Source organism: Microtus oregoni, unplaced genomic scaffold (genome assembly GCF_018167655.1).
Source record: "Microtus oregoni isolate MIOR12 unplaced genomic scaffold, Mior012 000014F_ref0000157, whole genome shotgun sequence".
NCBI lineage: Eukaryota > Metazoa > Chordata > Mammalia > Rodentia > Cricetidae > Microtus > Microtus oregoni.
The window spans coordinates 29,361,022-29,379,949 of record NW_024543073.1 but is presented as its reverse complement, the minus strand read 5'-3'; the positions used below and the strand labels follow the sequence as shown (position 1 = coordinate 29,379,949).

The window sequence follows — 18,928 nt, the reverse complement described above, 5'->3', positions numbered from 1 at the left end:
ATGCGGGAATCAGCTGTCAAAAGTTTTACAAGGGCCTTCAGAACCATTTCAGGGCTATGTGGATAGCATATTGCAGTTGGCAGGGAGATTGTTTGGTGATGTAACCACAGCTATGCCCATAGTTAAGCAGCTAGCATTTGAGAATGCAAATAAATACTGTAAGGAAGCCTTGCGGCCACATAAGACAAAAAGCTTAAATGAATACATCTGGATCTGCCGGGATATTGACGGGCACTCATTCAGGAAGAGGTGATTGCCGCTGCCTGGGCAAGGATCCCAGACAACTGGGGATAAAACCTGCTTTAACTGTGGTGCCCCTGGACATTTTAAAAAGCAATGTCCACAACTCACTCAGGGAACTACTGCCAGACCAATGAAGTGCCCACGATGTAAAAGGGGGGGTTCATTGGGCAAATGATTGCAGATCTAAGACAGATTTAGATGGAAGGCCTCTGCCTGTCCAAGGCCAACAGCAGGAAAACTGGTGGAGGGCCCCACTCCAGGGCCCCAGAACCTCAGTGTATGGAACAATGACACCAGGAGTCAGGGGGGTCCCACCCCGGCAGTGGCCATATCCAGTTTGTTCCACAGGGCAATCCTTTTGCTTTGCAGACCTTGCCCACGTCACCCCAGGAAGTTCAGGACTGGACTTCAGTACCTCCTCCTGAGCAGTCTTGACAGCCCAAATTGGGATTCAAGCTCTACCCACTAACGTTTTTAGGCTGCTCCCTAGAGGTACCTTGGGGCTTATCTTGGGAAGAAGCAGTACCATCTTGAGGGGAATTCAAATTCATCCTGTGGTTGTTGATGCAGATTATCAAGGAGAAATAAAAATTATAACATCAGGTACTCAAGGAGTTACAGTAATTCCTCAGGGGGATCATATTGCCCAATTGGTCTTGGTACCCTTAGTTAACACCTCCAACCCCGCGGCCAGGTCCAGTCGGGGTGCTAAGGGTTTTGGGTCATCTGGCACTGCAGCCTTTTGGGTAGCTCATATGAAAGAAAGGCCAAGATTGGAATTGATTATTGATGGGAAGTCATTTAATGGAATTTTAGACTCTGGAGTGTCTTGTCCTTAGAATTCTGGCCTAAGAAGTAGCCATTAGAAAGTAGTACTGCCACCCTACAAGGAATAGGTCAAGCAAGTCCCAAGAAGAGTGCAAAAAATATTAAAATGACAGGATAATGAAAGCCATGAAGCTTACTTTTAGCCATATGCCCTCCCAGGACTACCTGTTAATCTCTGGGGAAGAAATGTCCTAAGTGAGATGGGGGCTCTCTTAACCACTCAGCCCACACCACCACCAGCAGCACCCCAAATTATGCAGCAACTGGGATGAAGACCAGGACAGGGGCTGGGAAAAAATCTGCAGGGCCAGTTGCAGCCAGTACACCAGATAAACAAATTACCAGACTGGTGGGAGACTGAAGCTGTCTAGGACATTTTTAGTTAGGGTCACTGTTCTCAAGCCTGCCCTAATTCCTATAACTTGGACATCTGACAACCCAGTTTGGGTGGAGCAGTGGCCCTTGATTCAAGAGAAATTGCAGGCTGTTCATGCCTTGGTCCAAGATCAGCTGCAGGCTGAGCACATTGTCTCCTCTACTTCCCCTTGGAATATACCCATATTTATCATTAAAAAGAAATCTGGAAAATGGAGACTATTACAGGGCTGTCAGTGAGGTGATGCAGCCTATGGGTCCTCTTCAGCAGGGATTGCCTTTCCCTTCAGCCATACCCCAGGTCTGGCATTTAATTATAGTGGCTTTAAAGTATTGCTTTTTTTTTTTACTATTCCTCTAGCTAAACAGAATTGCCCTCGTTTTGCTTTTAGCCTCCCTTCAGTTAATTTTAAGTAACCAACTTTGTGATTCCATTGGATTGTACTCCCACAGGGCATGGCAAATAGTTCTACCATATGTCAAACTTATGTTGCTGCTGCCTTGGAGCCTGTCTGCTGTCAGTTTCCACAGTTATATATTGTTCATTATATGGATGATTTATTAATAGCAGGGCCTGATCAAGATCTACTACTCAAGGCTTATACTCAAATTCAACAGGATTTAGAGAAGGCAGGGCTAAACATAGCTCCTGAGAAGGTCCAAATGCAAACCCTAATTGGTACCAATTGACTATGGATGGAATTAAATCAAAAAATTAACTATTGACACCTCTCATCTTAAAACCTTACATGATCGGCAGCAGTTACTGGGAGACGTACAGTGGATATGCCCCTCCTAGCAATTAAAACAGGTGACTTAAGGCCATTGTATGATATGCTCTTGGGAGATCCTGACCCAACCTTTCCCTAAATATTGATGCCTGTGGCCAGGCAGGCCTTAAGACTTCTTCTGGACAACATTGAAAGGGTCCATCTTCAGCAGATTAATTATGATCAATCATTAAATTTTGTAGTTCTTGCTTTCAGTTTTGCTCCCACAGGAGTCTTTTGGCAGGATGGACCTATTTCATGGTACACATGCCTGCCACTCCAGCGAGGGTAGTCACCCCATACTATGAAGCTATATTACAATTACTTTGGAAATCTAAGAAGGTTGCTGCACAGACGTTAGGGAAGTATCCTGACAAGATTATACCACCTTATACTAAGGACCAGCTAGCACATTTATAGCAGTACCATGATGAGTGGACCCTTTTTCTCACCTCCTTTTCCAGAAGTATTGATTCTCATTATTCTCAGCATCCATTAATGGTCTTGTTTAAAAATCATCCCATTATATTCCCCTGAGTGATTAGAGGATCTCCCATACCTTCAGCTTGTGATGTCTTTACAGATGCTTCCCCTAAAGGTAATGCAGTAGTGGTTTCTGGAAGAAAAGTATGGAAATGTCCTGTGGAGGATGTATCAGCCCAAGATGCAGAGGTAACAGCCTGCCTCATTGCACTTCAGCTCTTCCCTGGGGAACCTGTAAATTTGCATACTGATGGTGTGTATATGGCCCATTTTTAAGCCATTGGAGACATCTGCATATATATCACCTACCTCTAAGGTCCATCCTTTGCTCAGCTGCATTCAGCACTTGATTTGGCAGCGGACTGAGCCTTTGTTTGTCAGACATATCCTCAGTCATACCCGGCTGCCTGGGCCATTGTCAGCAGGTAATGATTTAGCTGATAAGTATACACATGTTTGCTTTACTTCTGACCATCCCCTAGAAATACGATAAATTTCACCTTCATGCACACTCCCTTTGGCATCATACTCAATGCAAGCGAGAAGTAGCACAAGCCATTACATCTTCTTGTCCTCAGTGTGCTCTTTTCCATGAGGGTTATGACCAAATCAGTTATGGCAGATGGATGTTACATACCTGCTTGCTGTAGGGAAACCTAAGTTTGTCCATGAATCAGTAGACACCTTTTCAGGAGTAATTTTTGCATTCAGGAGAATGAGCAAAAGATGCCATTGCACACTGCCTATCTGCTTTTGCCTATATGGGCAAACCTGAGGTTATTAAGACAGATAATGGCTCAGTATATATCAGCAAAAAAAAATTTCATCCTTTTGTTCATTCTATGAAATTTCCCATAAAACAGGCATCCCATATAATCCAATGGATCAAGCAATTGTGGAAAGAGCCAATCAGACCCTCAAGCAATATTTTCAAAAAATAAAAAGGGGGAGTTCATATGCTCCCCAGCAACTCAATTATCCACCATTCTCTTTATTTTAAATTTTTTGACTGTGGATGCTGAAGGGCACTCGCCATACACAAGTTAGGGCTCAGAGCCTAGGATTGGTTCATTGGAAAGATCTGCAAACAGGAAGATGGATGGAACCAACCCACTTGTTGGCAAAGGTGCGGGGGGCTGTATGTGTTTTTCCTCCAGGAGTAGATAAATCAATTTGGGTGCCAGAGCAATGTGTAAGGCCAGTGACCCAGGATGAAGACCCCAATTCTCCTTCTGCTTCAGGTGATGACTCTGGTAACAGTAGCAGAATTATGAGTGATGGGGAGTCTGGTGAGAAACCCCACTCTTTTAATGCCAGTTAGTATTGTATAATACCTATGGTCCCAAACCTGCTCTTGGGTATTGGGATGCTGATAGAGATTTTAATCTCCACCTCACAGTTATGTGGGGAGAATGTATCACTCAAGAGCCTGATTTGTTATACTGCTGGACGCAATATGACTATTAGATCCTCTGCTTGCGTTCCTGCCCTGTTTTTCTTTGTATTGTGGAATGGCACTTTAGGGGGAGATATTCTTAATTGTTCTTCCAGGATATACAAGCTGAGTAATTGCTGGGACAGTTCTGATGGAGCTTTGATCATTCAAGTGCCTGCTGTGATTCCTCTGCCAGTGCTGGTGTCTCAAAAACATCAGAAGATCATCCTTTATCAATAGCGGGCAAACAGCTGCAATTGTTGTTGCTATTGCTGTTGCTGCCACTATGGCTACAGTTGTTGGAGCTGCCATTTCACAGACAGCTGTGACTACAGAGACTGTGGATCAGCTGTCTGGAAGGGTTAGCGAGTTCCTGCAGACATGGAGAGCCCCAAGTCTGGCTGCAGATGCTGCAGAAGTCATGAGGGATTCCTACAATGGGCAACTCTCCTGGTATAGAGAGCTTGCCTAAGACAGGGATTAAGGCCTCCAGTAGACAGGTAAGAGTCTCTATCTGGGGAAGTCTTAAGACAGAGGCTCTCATGCTTTTAAAATAAAAAGGGGACCTCTTTGCCCCATCTACTGCGAGAATGAAGACCATTCTCAGCAATCAGACGGTCGACATTCCAGAAAATGTGGACATCACTCTGAAGGGGCGCACAGTCGTTGTGAAGGGCCCCAGAGGAACCCTCCGGAGGGACTTCAATCACATCAACGTAGAGCTGAGCCTTCTTGGGAAGAAGAAGAGGCTCCGGGTTGACAAATGGTGGGGCAACAGGAAGGAACTGGCCACTGTCAGAACCATCTGCAGCCACGTTCAAAACATGATCAAGGGTGTTACGCTGGGCTTCCGCTACAAGATGAGGTCCGTGTATGCTCACTTCCCCATCAACGTCGTTATTCAAGAGAATGGGTCTTTGGTTGAAATCTGAAATTTCTTGGGTGAAAAATACATCCGCAGGGTTCGGATGAGGACAGGCATTGCTTGTTCTGTCTCTCAAGCCCAGAAGGATGAATTAGTCCTTGAAGGAAATGATATTGAACTTGTTTCAAACTCGGCGGCTCTGATACAGCAGGCCACAACAGTTAAGAACAAGGATATCAGGAAGTTTTTGGATGGTATCTATGTGTCTGAAAAGGGAACAGTGCAGCAGGCTGATGAGTAGACCTAAGTTACCAGTTCCAGAAACAAGATCCTGAATTTTAATATGATTTGGGGTAACTTTTGGGACAATAAAAGACTTGTATTGAAAAATAAAATAAAATAAAATAAAATAAAAAGGGGAGAATTATTGGGTCCCTAGAGGACAGGCCTTTGCACCCACACTTGATCTGTTTTGCACTCTTGCAGTTGGTTGAAAACAGGAACAATCTGTTGTTTTCAGCAATGTTTCTAAGGATGTTTACCCTTAAGCCATTGCGTTACAGTGATGAGCTTCCTGCTTTTGCTGGCTTGGCCTCCCCTGCTGAGGGCTATATATACTGTGTGAGAAAGTGGAATAAAAGCTTGTCTGCAGAACCTGAAGTTGTGTTGTGTATTAATCCCAACGTCCCTCGCTCAGAAGAACAACAGTTGCCGTGCTGGCATGGCATTAAACCAATCTGAGTGACACTTATTCACAATGCACAAAAAGATTATTCCACAGTCCCCCCTTTTGTGTAAACAAAAAGGAAAAGTTTAAACTCTTAACACAGTAAAACTCTATACAATAATAACAATTATTGGGTCAGAATTACATTTGTAATGTCCAGTCCATTTGTATTTAGAATGTTTGCAGAAAATACTTTATTATTTATTTTGTCTTCATGAGTCAACATCTCTGTACCTAATTTATCTTCTATAATAACTAAGGAAAACTGTAAGGATAACTACCTAGTCTTCAACTCCATTACAGACCACCAAAGAATATATTACCCGAGTAAACAAGAAGTGAAGTGCAAGCCACTTCCAAACCTATAAAGATAACAGATAACAGACATCTGACTGGCTAGACAGTCGTATGAGGTTCTTCTACAATGTTAGGACATCCAGTCTTTGGCATATAGGCTAGAATATCTGGCAAACTCTTCTATGGAGCAGGAATATTGAAGAACTGGTATTGTTGTCTAATCTTGACAACATTCAGCAGTTGCTTTCCTTTTTGCTCTGTAGAAGATCTGAGAGACTTTTATACGAAGCCACCTTATCTTGTCAAAGTTTAACAGTTTTTTTCCTTTGTGTCCTGCCTGTTCAGTTTATACAGCATACTTTCAGCAGTCAATGCAAGAGTGGTTTTGTGCCTAATTGGTTAGCTTTGCCACATTAAAAGCAAGCTCCATATGATCTTTCTTCAAAGTCCATCATCTTTTCTGAAGTAAATAGATGCTGCCAGAAGCAGGTGTATCTCATTGTCATGAAAAGCCTTATGCTATCAAAATATTTAAAATGCCATATTCTGTAAGTCTTTGAAGTGTTCAAAGACTATATATCTATCTAAACTATATGTTTATCTGTGAAAGCATGATTGTTATAGATGACTATTAATCTTTTTCTCCTCTTTATCTTAAAAACGACTGATAGCTTTTAAGGACTCAAACTTTACCCTACATTTTAAAATGAGCTGTATAGATATAATACCTTAAACAAGAATAAAAACATATACACAGTATAGCAAAAATAACCTTAAATTTGTACCAATATACAAAATTCCATTCCAATTTAAAATATTTGAGACTAGTGATTGTTCAAACTTAGGCTCAATATTCTGTTCTTTTATCCCATGATTTCTATATTATATCCCCCCTCTTTCTCTTCAAACAGAGATTACTGAATCTAATCTTTGTTTAGTTTTTTCTGACCGTGACCAATAACAATTTGTAACCAACCACCCTAAACAATGACAAACAACCATAACCCACCAAATGACCAGAAACCACCCATTCCACCTTTTGGGAATGTGGATATTGTGTTCTTTAGACTGCCTCCTGATGTCTGGAAGTACTGGAATCTTTGGGGAAGCCTGAGAAAATGATCACGTTTTGGCTAGAATAGTCTGCATGGTTGAACCATCTCAGCCAGCAGCTGCTCTGGATGCAGTACTCTGAGAAAACTGTATCAGAGGCATTCTGAGAGGCTAGATCACTTGGGTCACCCATTTTCATTGGTGTTTGGTTTCCTTGTCCTGAAAACATATGCTTTCAAAGATGACATAAATTCTGCATTAGCACAAGTATAGACTGTGCATTGTACACAAGCCAGCCAAAGGGTTTTGTTGTTGTTGTTTTCTGTTTCAGAAGGTAAAATATGCATCACCTGTTTTATGGTTTTTCAAGGTCTATTTCTCTGTCTATACCCAGGATTTTCAGGGCATCTTCCCCAATCAAACCTCATCCTCTTTAACCTTTAATCCAAAGCATTTCATTTCTCTAGGGACAAAAACCAAACGTCTTCCCCAATGCAATGTATTTTTTCCTTCAATTTTGAAGTTAAAATATTTTTAAATATATATATTTAAATTTTATATATTTTTAAATATATAATTATATATTTATACATATATATAATTATATATTTATATATAGGCTGATATAATTTATCAGTTTCCATAATCTAGTATCTCTCAGCAGCTACCATTTGTTCATCAGCAATCAAAAACTTTAAAGACAACACAACAACATACAGGACCCAGACCTCCTGTGTATTTCCCATCTCAATGTGGCTTATTCTCTCTTGTTTTTAACTTTACTCTTTCTTATTTTTAAACTATTTATTTATTTATATTTTACTTTACTCTTTATTGTTTTCAAACTACTTATTTATTTTTATTACTGTCTATATTCTTTTTTAAGCCTATGTACACTATTAAACACACTGTAACCTGTTTACAGTTTTTTTTATATTTTTTTAAATATCTAAATTTGCTTTAATAATTTATAAGTTTCCGCCTCCTCCCAGCCTCCCATTTCCCTCCCCCTCCTCCCACCCTTCTTCCCCTCCCTCCACTCCTCTTCCCCTCCCTCTCCAGTCCAAAGAGCAGTCAGGGTTCCCTGCCCTGTGAAAAGTCCAAGGTCCTCCCCCATCCGTCCATGTCTAGGAAGGTGAACATCCAAACTGGCTAGGCTCCCACAAAGCCAGTACATGCAGTAGGATCAAAACCCAGTGCCATTGTCCTTGGCTTCTCATCAGCCCTCATTGTTCGCCATGTTCGGAGAGTCCGGTTTTATTCCATGCTTTTTCATTCCCAGTCTAGCTGGCCTTGGTGAGCTCCCAATAGATCAGCTCCGCTGTCTCAGTGGGTGGGTGCACCCCTCGTGGTCCTGACTTCCTTGCTCATGTTCTCCCTCCTTCCGCTCCTCATTGGGACCTTGGGAGCTCAGTCCGGTGCTCCAGTGTGGGTCTCTGTCTCTATCTCCATCCATCACCAGATAAAGGTTCTATGGTGATATGCAAGATATTCGTCAGTATTGCTATAGGGTAGGGTCATTTCAGGTTCCCTATCCTCAGCTGCCCAAGGAACTAACTGTCTACTCCTGCTTTACTGCACATCTGTAACCTCTTCTGCCTACATGAACAAAACCTTAAACCTGACATGTAACCTAGCTCATGGTGCACTGGCAGTTCAAACATTCAGGCAGTTTGCTGGAAGACATGTTTCCGTACCATGGTGTGCATGAGAAGCATGAAACTAAGAAACTGCACTTGACTCTGTTTTTGTATAATTAGAATCTTTTAAAAAATTTTCTCAGGTCTTATGCAGATAGATGTGACTGGACATCAAGTGTCATTTGTAGGCGAATTTTTCTCTGTCCCATCTGTCAGCTCCCAAATCATGACTTGGAGACTTATTATTAATTATGAAAACTTGGTCGATGGGTTAGGCTTGTTTCTAAAAAGCTTTTATAACTTAAACGAACCAATTTCTACTAATTTACTTTCTGCCTCGTGGCTTTGTTGCCATTACTCTGCACTCCCCATGCTGCTTTTCTGCTTCCTCCATCTCTGACTGATGACTGTCCTTCTCCACAGCATCCTCTCTGCCCTAAAAATCCTGCCCAGTTATTGGCCATTCAGCATTTTACTAAACCAATCCAAGTGGCAAATCTTCACAGTATACAAAACGATTATTCTATTGAGTGGGAGACTAGGGGATTGGATTCCAGTGAACAGAGGGAAAGAGAATATTTGCAGGCAGGCTGTCTAGTTATCTGGCAAGCCTGTACTTCTTTTTAAAACTGTTTATTTTCTAGATGTCATATTTAAAAATTAGCTAATCTTACTTATTTTGTATATATTTTATATACCTATGCCTCAGAGGATGGTGTTGAGGAGTGGCAGGCACCTCTGCTGGCTGAATCACTTGGTTAGCCTTGATAGTAAGTGTCTATTGCACAGAATATCTCTATATCTTACTTAGTTTTATTCCAATAATAAATGCTTTTATCAGGAACTGACAACTATTTGTCCTGTAATATTTCTCAAATATGAGTAAGTCATGATACTTGAGATAGTAATGGGCAATGACAGATTTTTTTTCAAAGATGGGTCAGTGGGGAGAGGTATTAGTTTGTCACGTGGTTTTTCTTTCATCAATACTTGTTTTCACATATCATGACATATCAAGAAATACTCAGCTTCAGAATGATGCCCAATCATATGATTTGAAATGCATATAAATAATGTAAAATGTTCATCAGCAAATACAGAAAGTCATGTCACTATGCTATTTCATACCTATAAAACAGTGGCTCATAATCACATCAAAGCTTTAATATTCAAATGGCAAAGCAGGTGACAGGCTCAGAAAAAGAAAAATCATTAAAATAAAATACTACAAGGAACTAATTTTTTTAAGCTGACGTATTCCTGCAATTCTCATCATATCACTTAATCTGCAGATCACTAAACCAGTGTAGGAAAAAGACTATTTTTCAAAGGCTAAAAATACAATGGGAATTTTTTTTTATTTCTAAATCAGGCTTTTACAAGTTATTTACTTCCTTTGCTTTTGAGATCATTAACAATTTTCTGGCAACATCCAATGAAAATTCAAATGCACTGATAAAATAATTAGGAAAGGATGGCTTGGAAGATGCGAACTGACATGTAAAAGAATATTACACACTGGTTGAATTCCTAAGTTTTTTCTGGATAGTAATTGTTTGCTGTAATTCTATCCCTTAGAAATGATTTAGAATCAAACACTTAGAATTCAGATCCTCCGTCTGTGTTATTCAAACCTGAGGAAAGGGGACATGAGTACTGGATAAGTAGTGTGGTTTCTTTTGCATTGTTATTGTTGCTAGGGAAACCACTTCCTTCAAATCATTGTGTTCAGCTTGTCCATCCCACTATCTGGCATTATTGTCTCTATGAGGGCAACAACGAGCATTGCAAAAGAACAGGAAACAAAAGGGACAAAACCCTGTGTGTTATCCTGCTGCACACAGGTTTCTCAGAAAGTCTACACGGTAGTGCTTTCAGGGAAATAACAAGACAGCCGGTCCCCCTGAAAACTGCTTTCTGGACTGGGGGTCACACAGTATTCTGTTCACACATACGTGTCTACAAAAACACCAATTTCTGAGCCATACTGGTGACTGCAGAAAAGAATATAATGCCAGGCTTAAACAGGACAGGCCTTGGCAGATCAGCATCCCAGGGCATGCTGGGTCAGTAATGGAACCGTGTGATCTTTCTGAGAGACAGTGCTGGCTAGCAAAAACAGATCAGTAAACTGACTTATGTAGGAATACAATCTGTGCATCTGCATAAAAAACAGAATTCCTCTAGGCATAGGGGACCAGAGTGAGGATTAGAACAGAACAGTTAAAAACATAAGCATCATCACAAATGAAAGAGAAACCCAGCATGTGCTGTCAAAGAGCCAGAGACCACAAAGGCAATTGTTGGAAGAAATTGATATTGTTTTCCTCCTGGATGGTGTTAACACACTAAAACATCCATACCGGTTCTACCAAACAAACAAAACCTTGCAAAGTGATAAAACACAGTAATTGAATGAATGCAATTAAAAGCCTTATTTCACTATTGTCTTTGCAGAGGGCATCAAATAAACAGTTCTCTACCAGCTTCTGTGTTATTCTTTTCTAAGTTTCATTGTGTGTGTGTGTGTGTGTGTGTGTGTGTGTGTGTGTGTGTTAGACACTGATTGAATTTAATTGAAACTGAAGAGTGTAGAGCAAAAGGTGGACACTATCTACCCAATCATGAATTCACTCATAGAAAAGTTGCAGCTACAAGAGATGTAGCTATCAACTACCAAAAGCCACAAAAAATAAAGTAAAAGAAAATAGACTAAACTAAAATATACATGCATGTTACATTATACAGACTAATCAGGATAGCAGGTTGTATCTATGCACTTAGGAACACACACACACACACGGAATAATAATGAAAAAAGTCAAAAATTTGGTAAGGAGGGGTATATGAGAGGGTGAAGGAGAAAAGAGAAGGGGGGAAACATGAAGCTATATTATAATCTTAAAAAAATAAAAGAAGTAAGAAAAATTAGATTAAACTGATCTGAAAGGACCATAGTCCCAAAAACACTTATGTTGACCTATAAAACAATACAAGGCAACAGAAGAAGAAAACTTTTACTCTTTTCCTGTTGCACTTGCCCTGATAGCAAATACAGTCCTTCACTGGCATTACAGTTTACTTTCTGGGGATTCCAGCAGATATTGAAAACCAGGTGAGACATCCCACCTTGTGGGTTGAGCAACAGCTTGATTCTTGGACTTTCCCTCCATATTCAAACATTGCTGGATTAGTTGGACCAAGCCTTTTGGTCATTCTCATAAATTTACTTTCTGCCTAAATAGAGAGATTCAGTCTATAAGTTTTGTTACTTTAGAGAACTCTGAATAATTCAGAGGATATACAGAAGAAAGTAACAATTTACTATGTCTCATACTTATTTCAACTAAGCATTTTAAAATGCTCTACTATGTTCATAGCAGCATTGTTTGTAATAGCCAGAACCTGGAAACAACCTAGATGTCCTTCCATGGAAGAATGGATGAAGAAAGTATGGAATATATACACATTAGAGTATATATTAAGTGCACCCCTTGTGGTCCTGACTTCCTTGCTCATGTTCTCCCTCCTTCTGCTCTTCATTGGGACCTTGGGAGCTCAGTCCGATGCTCCAGTGTGGGTCTCTGTCTCTATCTCCAGAGGAGAAGAGTGGGAGGAGGAGGAGAGAAATGGGAGATGGGGAGGAGGCAGGAATTTCTTTTTTTTTTTTCAATAAAAAAAAACGTAGATCGCCTGGGGAGAGGTGTTTGCTGAAGCTGATGACTAAGTTGCAGGTGCTTCCCTAGCCGAGCAGAGAATATTAATAAGGTATCCACCTTGGTTGAGGTGGGGGATTAAGAGATGTTTGAAACAATAAATGCAGGTAAATCTTAAGACAGAGAGAAACCTGAGATGCCCTTCCATGATGATGGTGTAAGATATGTCTGGTTATTTCTTGCGCCTCCGTACCAGTCCAGTTAGGGAAAATGGTTTTCTATGTTGGGGCCCAAAGGCCCTGACAACCAATAAAAGTAAAATATAGACAGAATGACCTTTCACACCATTTCCTCTTTCTTGTTTAAATAAAAATAAAGGTTTTAACTTTAACATAGTAAAATTACATGTAACAAAACAGGTATCAAGCAAGAAGTACAGTTACAATATTTATATCTATTTTACTTTTTATTATAGCTAAAGAAAATATAACTATCTATTCTTTAACTCCATCAAAGACTCCAGAAGGATATAATATTACCCAAGTCAACAGTAAGTACACTGTAAGCAACTTCCAAAACTCTAGAATTGACATAGACATCTTGCTGCCTAGAAGGTTACTCAAAGTTCTTCTGTAGCATTGGGACATCCATCTTCAGCCTATAGATCCATAGTATCTGTCAGACATTTCCATGAAGCAGGAAATTTGAAGATTTGTTCTGCCTTTTATTTATTTTTTTTCTGTATAAATGGCACCTTTATTGAAGGCTTATTAGTCACAGGTGCGGATATAAGTATCATTATTCCAGAATCTTGGCATCCGAATTGGCCTATTCAAGAGTTAGATGTTCAGTTCTTGGGAATTGGAACCCTATCTCGTGTAAAACAAAGCACAAGATGGGTTGAATGCATAGGGCCCGAAGGGCAAATAGGAAGATTAAGGACATATATAACCAATATTGCAATAAATTTATGGGGCCATGACCTGCTACAGCAATGGAATACCCAGATTAACATTCCTGTAGTTCCAGGAACTCATAATTCTGGGAAAGATATAATGAGGTATTATGCTTTTTTTCTTTTTTTCCCTCTCTTTCTTTCTTTCTTTCTTTCTTTCTTTATTAAAGATTTCTGTCTCTTCCCTATCACCGCCTCCCATTTCCCTCCTCCTCCCCCAATCAAATCCCCCTCCCTCATCAGCCCAAAGAGCAATCATAATAGCCTTTGCTGGAGAGGTTGTGGAGAAAGGGGTACACTCATCCACTGCTGGTGGGAATGCAAACTTGTGCAACCACTTTGGAAAGCAGTGTGGCGGTTTCTCAGGAAATTCGGGATCAACCTACCCCTGGACCCAGCAATACCACTCTTGGGAATATACCCAAGAGAGGCCCTATCATACAACAAAAGTATATGCTCAACTATGTTCATAGCAGCATTGTTTGAAATAGCCAGAACCTGGAAACAACCTAGATGCCCTTCAATAAAAGAATGGATAAAGAAAGTATGGAATATATACATATTAGAGTACTACTCAGCAGTAAAAAACAAGGACTTCTTGAATTTTGCATGCAAATGGATGGAAATAGAAAACACTATCCTGAGTGAGGTAAGCCAGACCCAAAAAGAGGAGCATGGGATGTACTCACTCATATTTGGTTTCTAGCCATAAACAAAGGACATTGAGCCTATAATTAGTGATCCTAGAGAAGCTAAATAAAGAGAACCCAAAGAAAAACATAGAGGCATCCTCCTGAATATTAACCTTCATCAGGCGATGAAAGGAGACAGAGATAGAGATCCACATTGGAGCACCGGACAGAAATCTCAAGGACCAAATCAGAAGCAGATGGAGAGAGAGCACAAGCAAGGAACTCAGGACGGCGAGGGGTGCACCCACACACTAAGACAATGGGGATGTTCTATTGGGAACTCACCAAGGCCAGCTGGCCTGGGTCTGAAAAAGCCTGGGATAAAACCGGACTCGCTGAACATAGTGGACAATGAGGACTACTGAGAACTCAAGAACAATGGCAATGGGTTTCTGATCCTACTGCACGTACTGGCTTTGTGGGAGCCTAGACAGTTTGGATGTTCACCTTACTGGACCTGGATGGAGGTGGGGGTTCCTTGGACTTCCCACTGGGCAGAGAACCCTGATTGCTCTTTGGGCTGACGAGGGAGGGGGACTTGATTGGGGGAGGGGGAGGGAAATGGGAGGCAGTGGCGGGGAAGAGACAGAAGTCTTTAATCAATAAATAAATTTATAAAAAAATAAAAATAAAATAAAATTTATTGTGGGCAGTGATCCAAAACTAAAATATAATTCCCTTTCTGAAATCTTGAGATGTTAACTGTCAATAAAATCAATATCCAATCTCCCAAACTAGAAATTTTGCAACTACTATTAATGGAGGGGAGAAGGAGAGAAAGAAATAATGTTAATAAGAGTAGGGAATGCTCAAAGAAGCCCAATTGTAAGCCATAGATACTCTCCTAATGGAATTTTGGGATTCCCTCTTGTACCAAAAAGGGGATGTACACAAGGCAAACTACAGCCTCCTAAACCTGTCTGCTTTTTCTTTACTTGAAGCTGTTTTCAAGGCTACGGTCCTTGATAGTGCTGTCTTTATTTTGCTAATAACCTCTCCAACAAGACTATGACCTTATCATTTTATAATTAAACATGAACCACAGGTACAACTCAGTAACTTATAGTTAATAGTCATTATGCAGTATCAGCCATGTGTTTGACCATCCAGGGTATTTATGGGTCACAAATGGTTAAATTAACTTGCAGTTTATTTGGTTGGTTTGGTGTCAGTCACTGAGACACACAAAATGTTTGATAAGAATGCATAAATACAGTAATGTTTGATATATATTGGTTGATATGACAAGAATTTTCATATGGAATATATAGCCTTGCCTTCACTATCTTTAAGTCTCTTGCTTATTTCGCATTGTGGTTGTTTGAATAAGAACAACCCCCATAGGCTTATGTATTTGAATGCTTGGTCATCAGGGAGTATGCTATACTGCTTGAGAAGGATTAGGAAGTATGAGTTTAATGGACTATGTGTGGCCTTGTTGGAGGATATGTGTCACTGGGAGTGATCACTGGGGTTTCAAAAGTTCATGGCAGGTCCAGTGATACTTTTTGTCTTCCTGATGCCTGCAAATCTGGATGTAGAACTCTCATATATTTCTCCAATACCATGTCTGCTTGAGTGCAGCCATGCTTCCTGCTGTAATGGACTAAACCTTTGTGTAGTAATAAGGGGCGACGGGGCTGCATCCCCAGCACCCCGGCAGCCTGGCTAGCTTATGCTCCGAAATAACAACACACAAACTGTATTCATTTAAACACTGCTTGGCCCTTTAGCTCTAGCCCTTACAGGCTAATTCTCACATCCCGATCAACCCATCTCTAATAATCTGTGAGCCCCGGTCTTACTGGGAAGGTTCAGCATGTCTAACCTGGCGGCTTGCTTCATCGCGTGCGTCTGCCCGGGAGAGCGGAGCATGGCATCTCTCTGAGGCATCTGCTCCCGAGAGGAGAGCTGTGGAGTCTGAGCTCACTTCCTCTTCCTCCCAGCATTCTGCTCTGTTTACTCCTCCCACCTATCTCTAGCCAATGAGAGCCAAGCAGTTTCTTTTTATTTAACCAATGACCTTCCTACATCACCTTTGAAATTGCAAGCCCAATTAAATGATTTCTTCTAAAAGTGTTGCCATGGTCAGGACATCTCTTCACAGCAAGGCACCCATTGAAAGTGCCTCTGAAATGTCCCTTTTGAACCTCCTCCTCTGGAGTTGCTAAACCCACCAGTAAGTCTTGAGTGAAGGAGACTGAGGTGGTGAGATGAAGTATCTGGAAGACTCCATGTGGCAAAGTGCATCTCGACACAGAATGGATTCAGGGAGCATAAAGGAAAGAGAAAGATATGACAGAAAGGATTGGGGTCCCTCTGGGGGTATTCCTAATCAAATTATACAAGTATAAAAATCTAGATCTTCTGTGTCTCAGATTTATAAGCACACATGTTGACAGTAAATATTTATTGAACCCATCAAATTCTATTTCTTCTTTTAAAAAGAAAATATTAAAGAAAAACCACAAAAATTCTATAATTAGAAAGGATTTAGTAGTATCATGCTTGTGTGTAACAAATGTGTCTTATCTGCTGTCATTGGCACCTGCTTAGTGTGTGTAAGATTATCCCTACACTCAATCCACAGTTAGGCAACAACCGAGGTGCACATAGCACCCTCCAGCACCCTCTGCCTTTTCTACTTTTCTTTCTCTTCAAGTAGCCCACAGGCACATTTTAATAAGTGACCTTTCACAAGCTGAATAATTTCTCCAGTACACGGGTACATTCAAAAGCCTCTAAGGATTTAGCTGCAATAAGTAGTCCTAGCAAATACATGGTCTTATGAAGCCTTTGAAGTCTCTAAAAAAAATTCCCTTAAGTAGGCTCAATTGAGTTTGGACTAAAAGATTTACAGAGCTCTTTGCAAAGCAAAAATCCTGCGATTTGGGATCAGCAGAACCTGTGGATTTTACAATGTGGTACCCTCATTATGATCTTTCTATCTTTGTGAATATTTTTTGGATACAAAATAGGTTACTTGATTTGGTCAGCTATTAACAGTTCAAAACAGCCAATCCTTAGTGGATTAGCAAAGAAACCAACAGGGCAGACAATTTTTTTATTCTCATTTCCCAGTTTCAGTGTGATCTGTTATAAAGCTTTCTATTAAAGAAAATGAGAGAACATTACACAGCACACTGCATAGCCAATTTGTTCCTGAGACTCTGGATGATCATTCACTACACTCATGGCTTCCACTACTTCTTCAACTACTCCTACATTTCACTTAGAGCCTGTAGTTCCCACATCGATTCTTGAGACATTATATCTTGTACTGAATTAATGTAGCTATGCTCTTAATACTAATTTTTTCAGCTGGGGAATCAAAATATGACAGTAATTTTCTCTGGTTAGTTGATGAATCCTATTTCTAGTTATATTTGTACCAAATATCAAGGTTTTAAAAAATTATAGTAATTATTGGCCTCCAAAATAGTAATTGTCTGTTGGATTGTGTACAGTATCTATGCCTTGAATTTTGGAGAAACAAAGATTTAAAGCAAACCACAAATAATAAATGTTTAAATACAAAATGATCATCAACAAAACCACAGAAATAAATACACATAAAATCAACCTAATACAAACAACCAAGTTTAACTGGGTTTTGACATATTTGTAATCCAAGTGCTCAAGGGGCTGAGGCAGAAGCATTACTAGTTCCAGGCCATTGTGGGTTGCATAGTGGGTTTTGAGATCAGTCTCAGCTACATAGTAACACTTTTTATCACCAGCAAAAATCCCTTAATAATCTATAAATATCAAAATCAGCTATTTAATTGGCCAAATAGTTCAAAATGCATTTTATTTAATTAAAATATACTTGCATCAGTTTGTTGTTACTCTCCTCCCTCCCGCCCTTCCTATCACAGCATCCTTGTCCTCTTCTGGATTGTTGTTACATATGTATAAAGACAACCTGCTGAGCACATTCAGACTTACTAGCAGGCCTGATCACTTGGCATTGGATAAACACTCAGGGGCTCATTCTTGGGGAGGACCAATTCTTCATCTCTCAGCACTTGCTAATTACTTGTAACAATTCACCCGGGAGTGGGGTCCTCTTAAATGACCCTCCTTGTACAATGCAATGGCAGATGGTATTGGAATCGTTCAGGTCTTATTTAGAGAACCATGTCAATGAGAGCTCCTGGTATAGCTTCCCAGTGATAGCTAGCAGGCACAATCTCTCAGCAAACATCTTGATCCTCTGGTTCTTACACTATTTCCATGCACGCTTTCTGGATATTCCCTATGTCTACTGTGCAGAGGTCTTTTTTAATTTATTTAATGAAAATTTTCTTAACACTTCGACTAAATTTAGAAATTTTCCTGATAGATGATTTGATGCATGTCAGACAGTTTTGTGTGTTTCCTAAATGATTGGTTCTTTATAAAAATAATGAGACACAGCCTAGTATTTTTATTGTTTTTATGGAGCTATATATTTTTCTCTGCTTCCCTCTCTTTATCCCTCCTCCCATTCTACCCTCTCCCATGAGCCCCACACTACCAATTTACTCAGGAGATCTTCTCTTTTGCTACATTCCATGTAGATAAGATCCATATATATCGCACTTAGGGTCCTCTTTGTTGTTTAGGTTATCTGGGATTGTGAATTGTAGGCTGGTTTTTCTTTGTTTTATGTCTAAAAGACCATTGTGAGTGAGTACATAGTATATTTGTCTTTCCTGATCTAGGTTACCTCACTTAATATGATGTTTCCATCCATTTGGCCTCAAATTTCAAGATGTTATTTTTTTCTGCTGTGTAGTACTCCATTGTGTAAATGTACCACATACTCTTTATTCATTCTTCAGTCGAGGGGCATTTAGATTGTTTCCAGGTTCTGACTATGACAAATAATGGTGCTTTGAACATAGTTGAGCACGTGTCCTTGTGG

The 18,928-nt window shown here is 40.2% G+C and overlaps 1 pseudogene; it reads left to right on the top strand.

The window, feature by feature from the left end:
- The first annotated feature begins 4,716 nt into the window (after window positions 1-4,716).
- On the top strand, window positions 4,717-5,322 carry LOC121455909 (annotated as a pseudogene).
- Window positions 5,323-18,928: the final 13,606 nt, after the last annotated feature.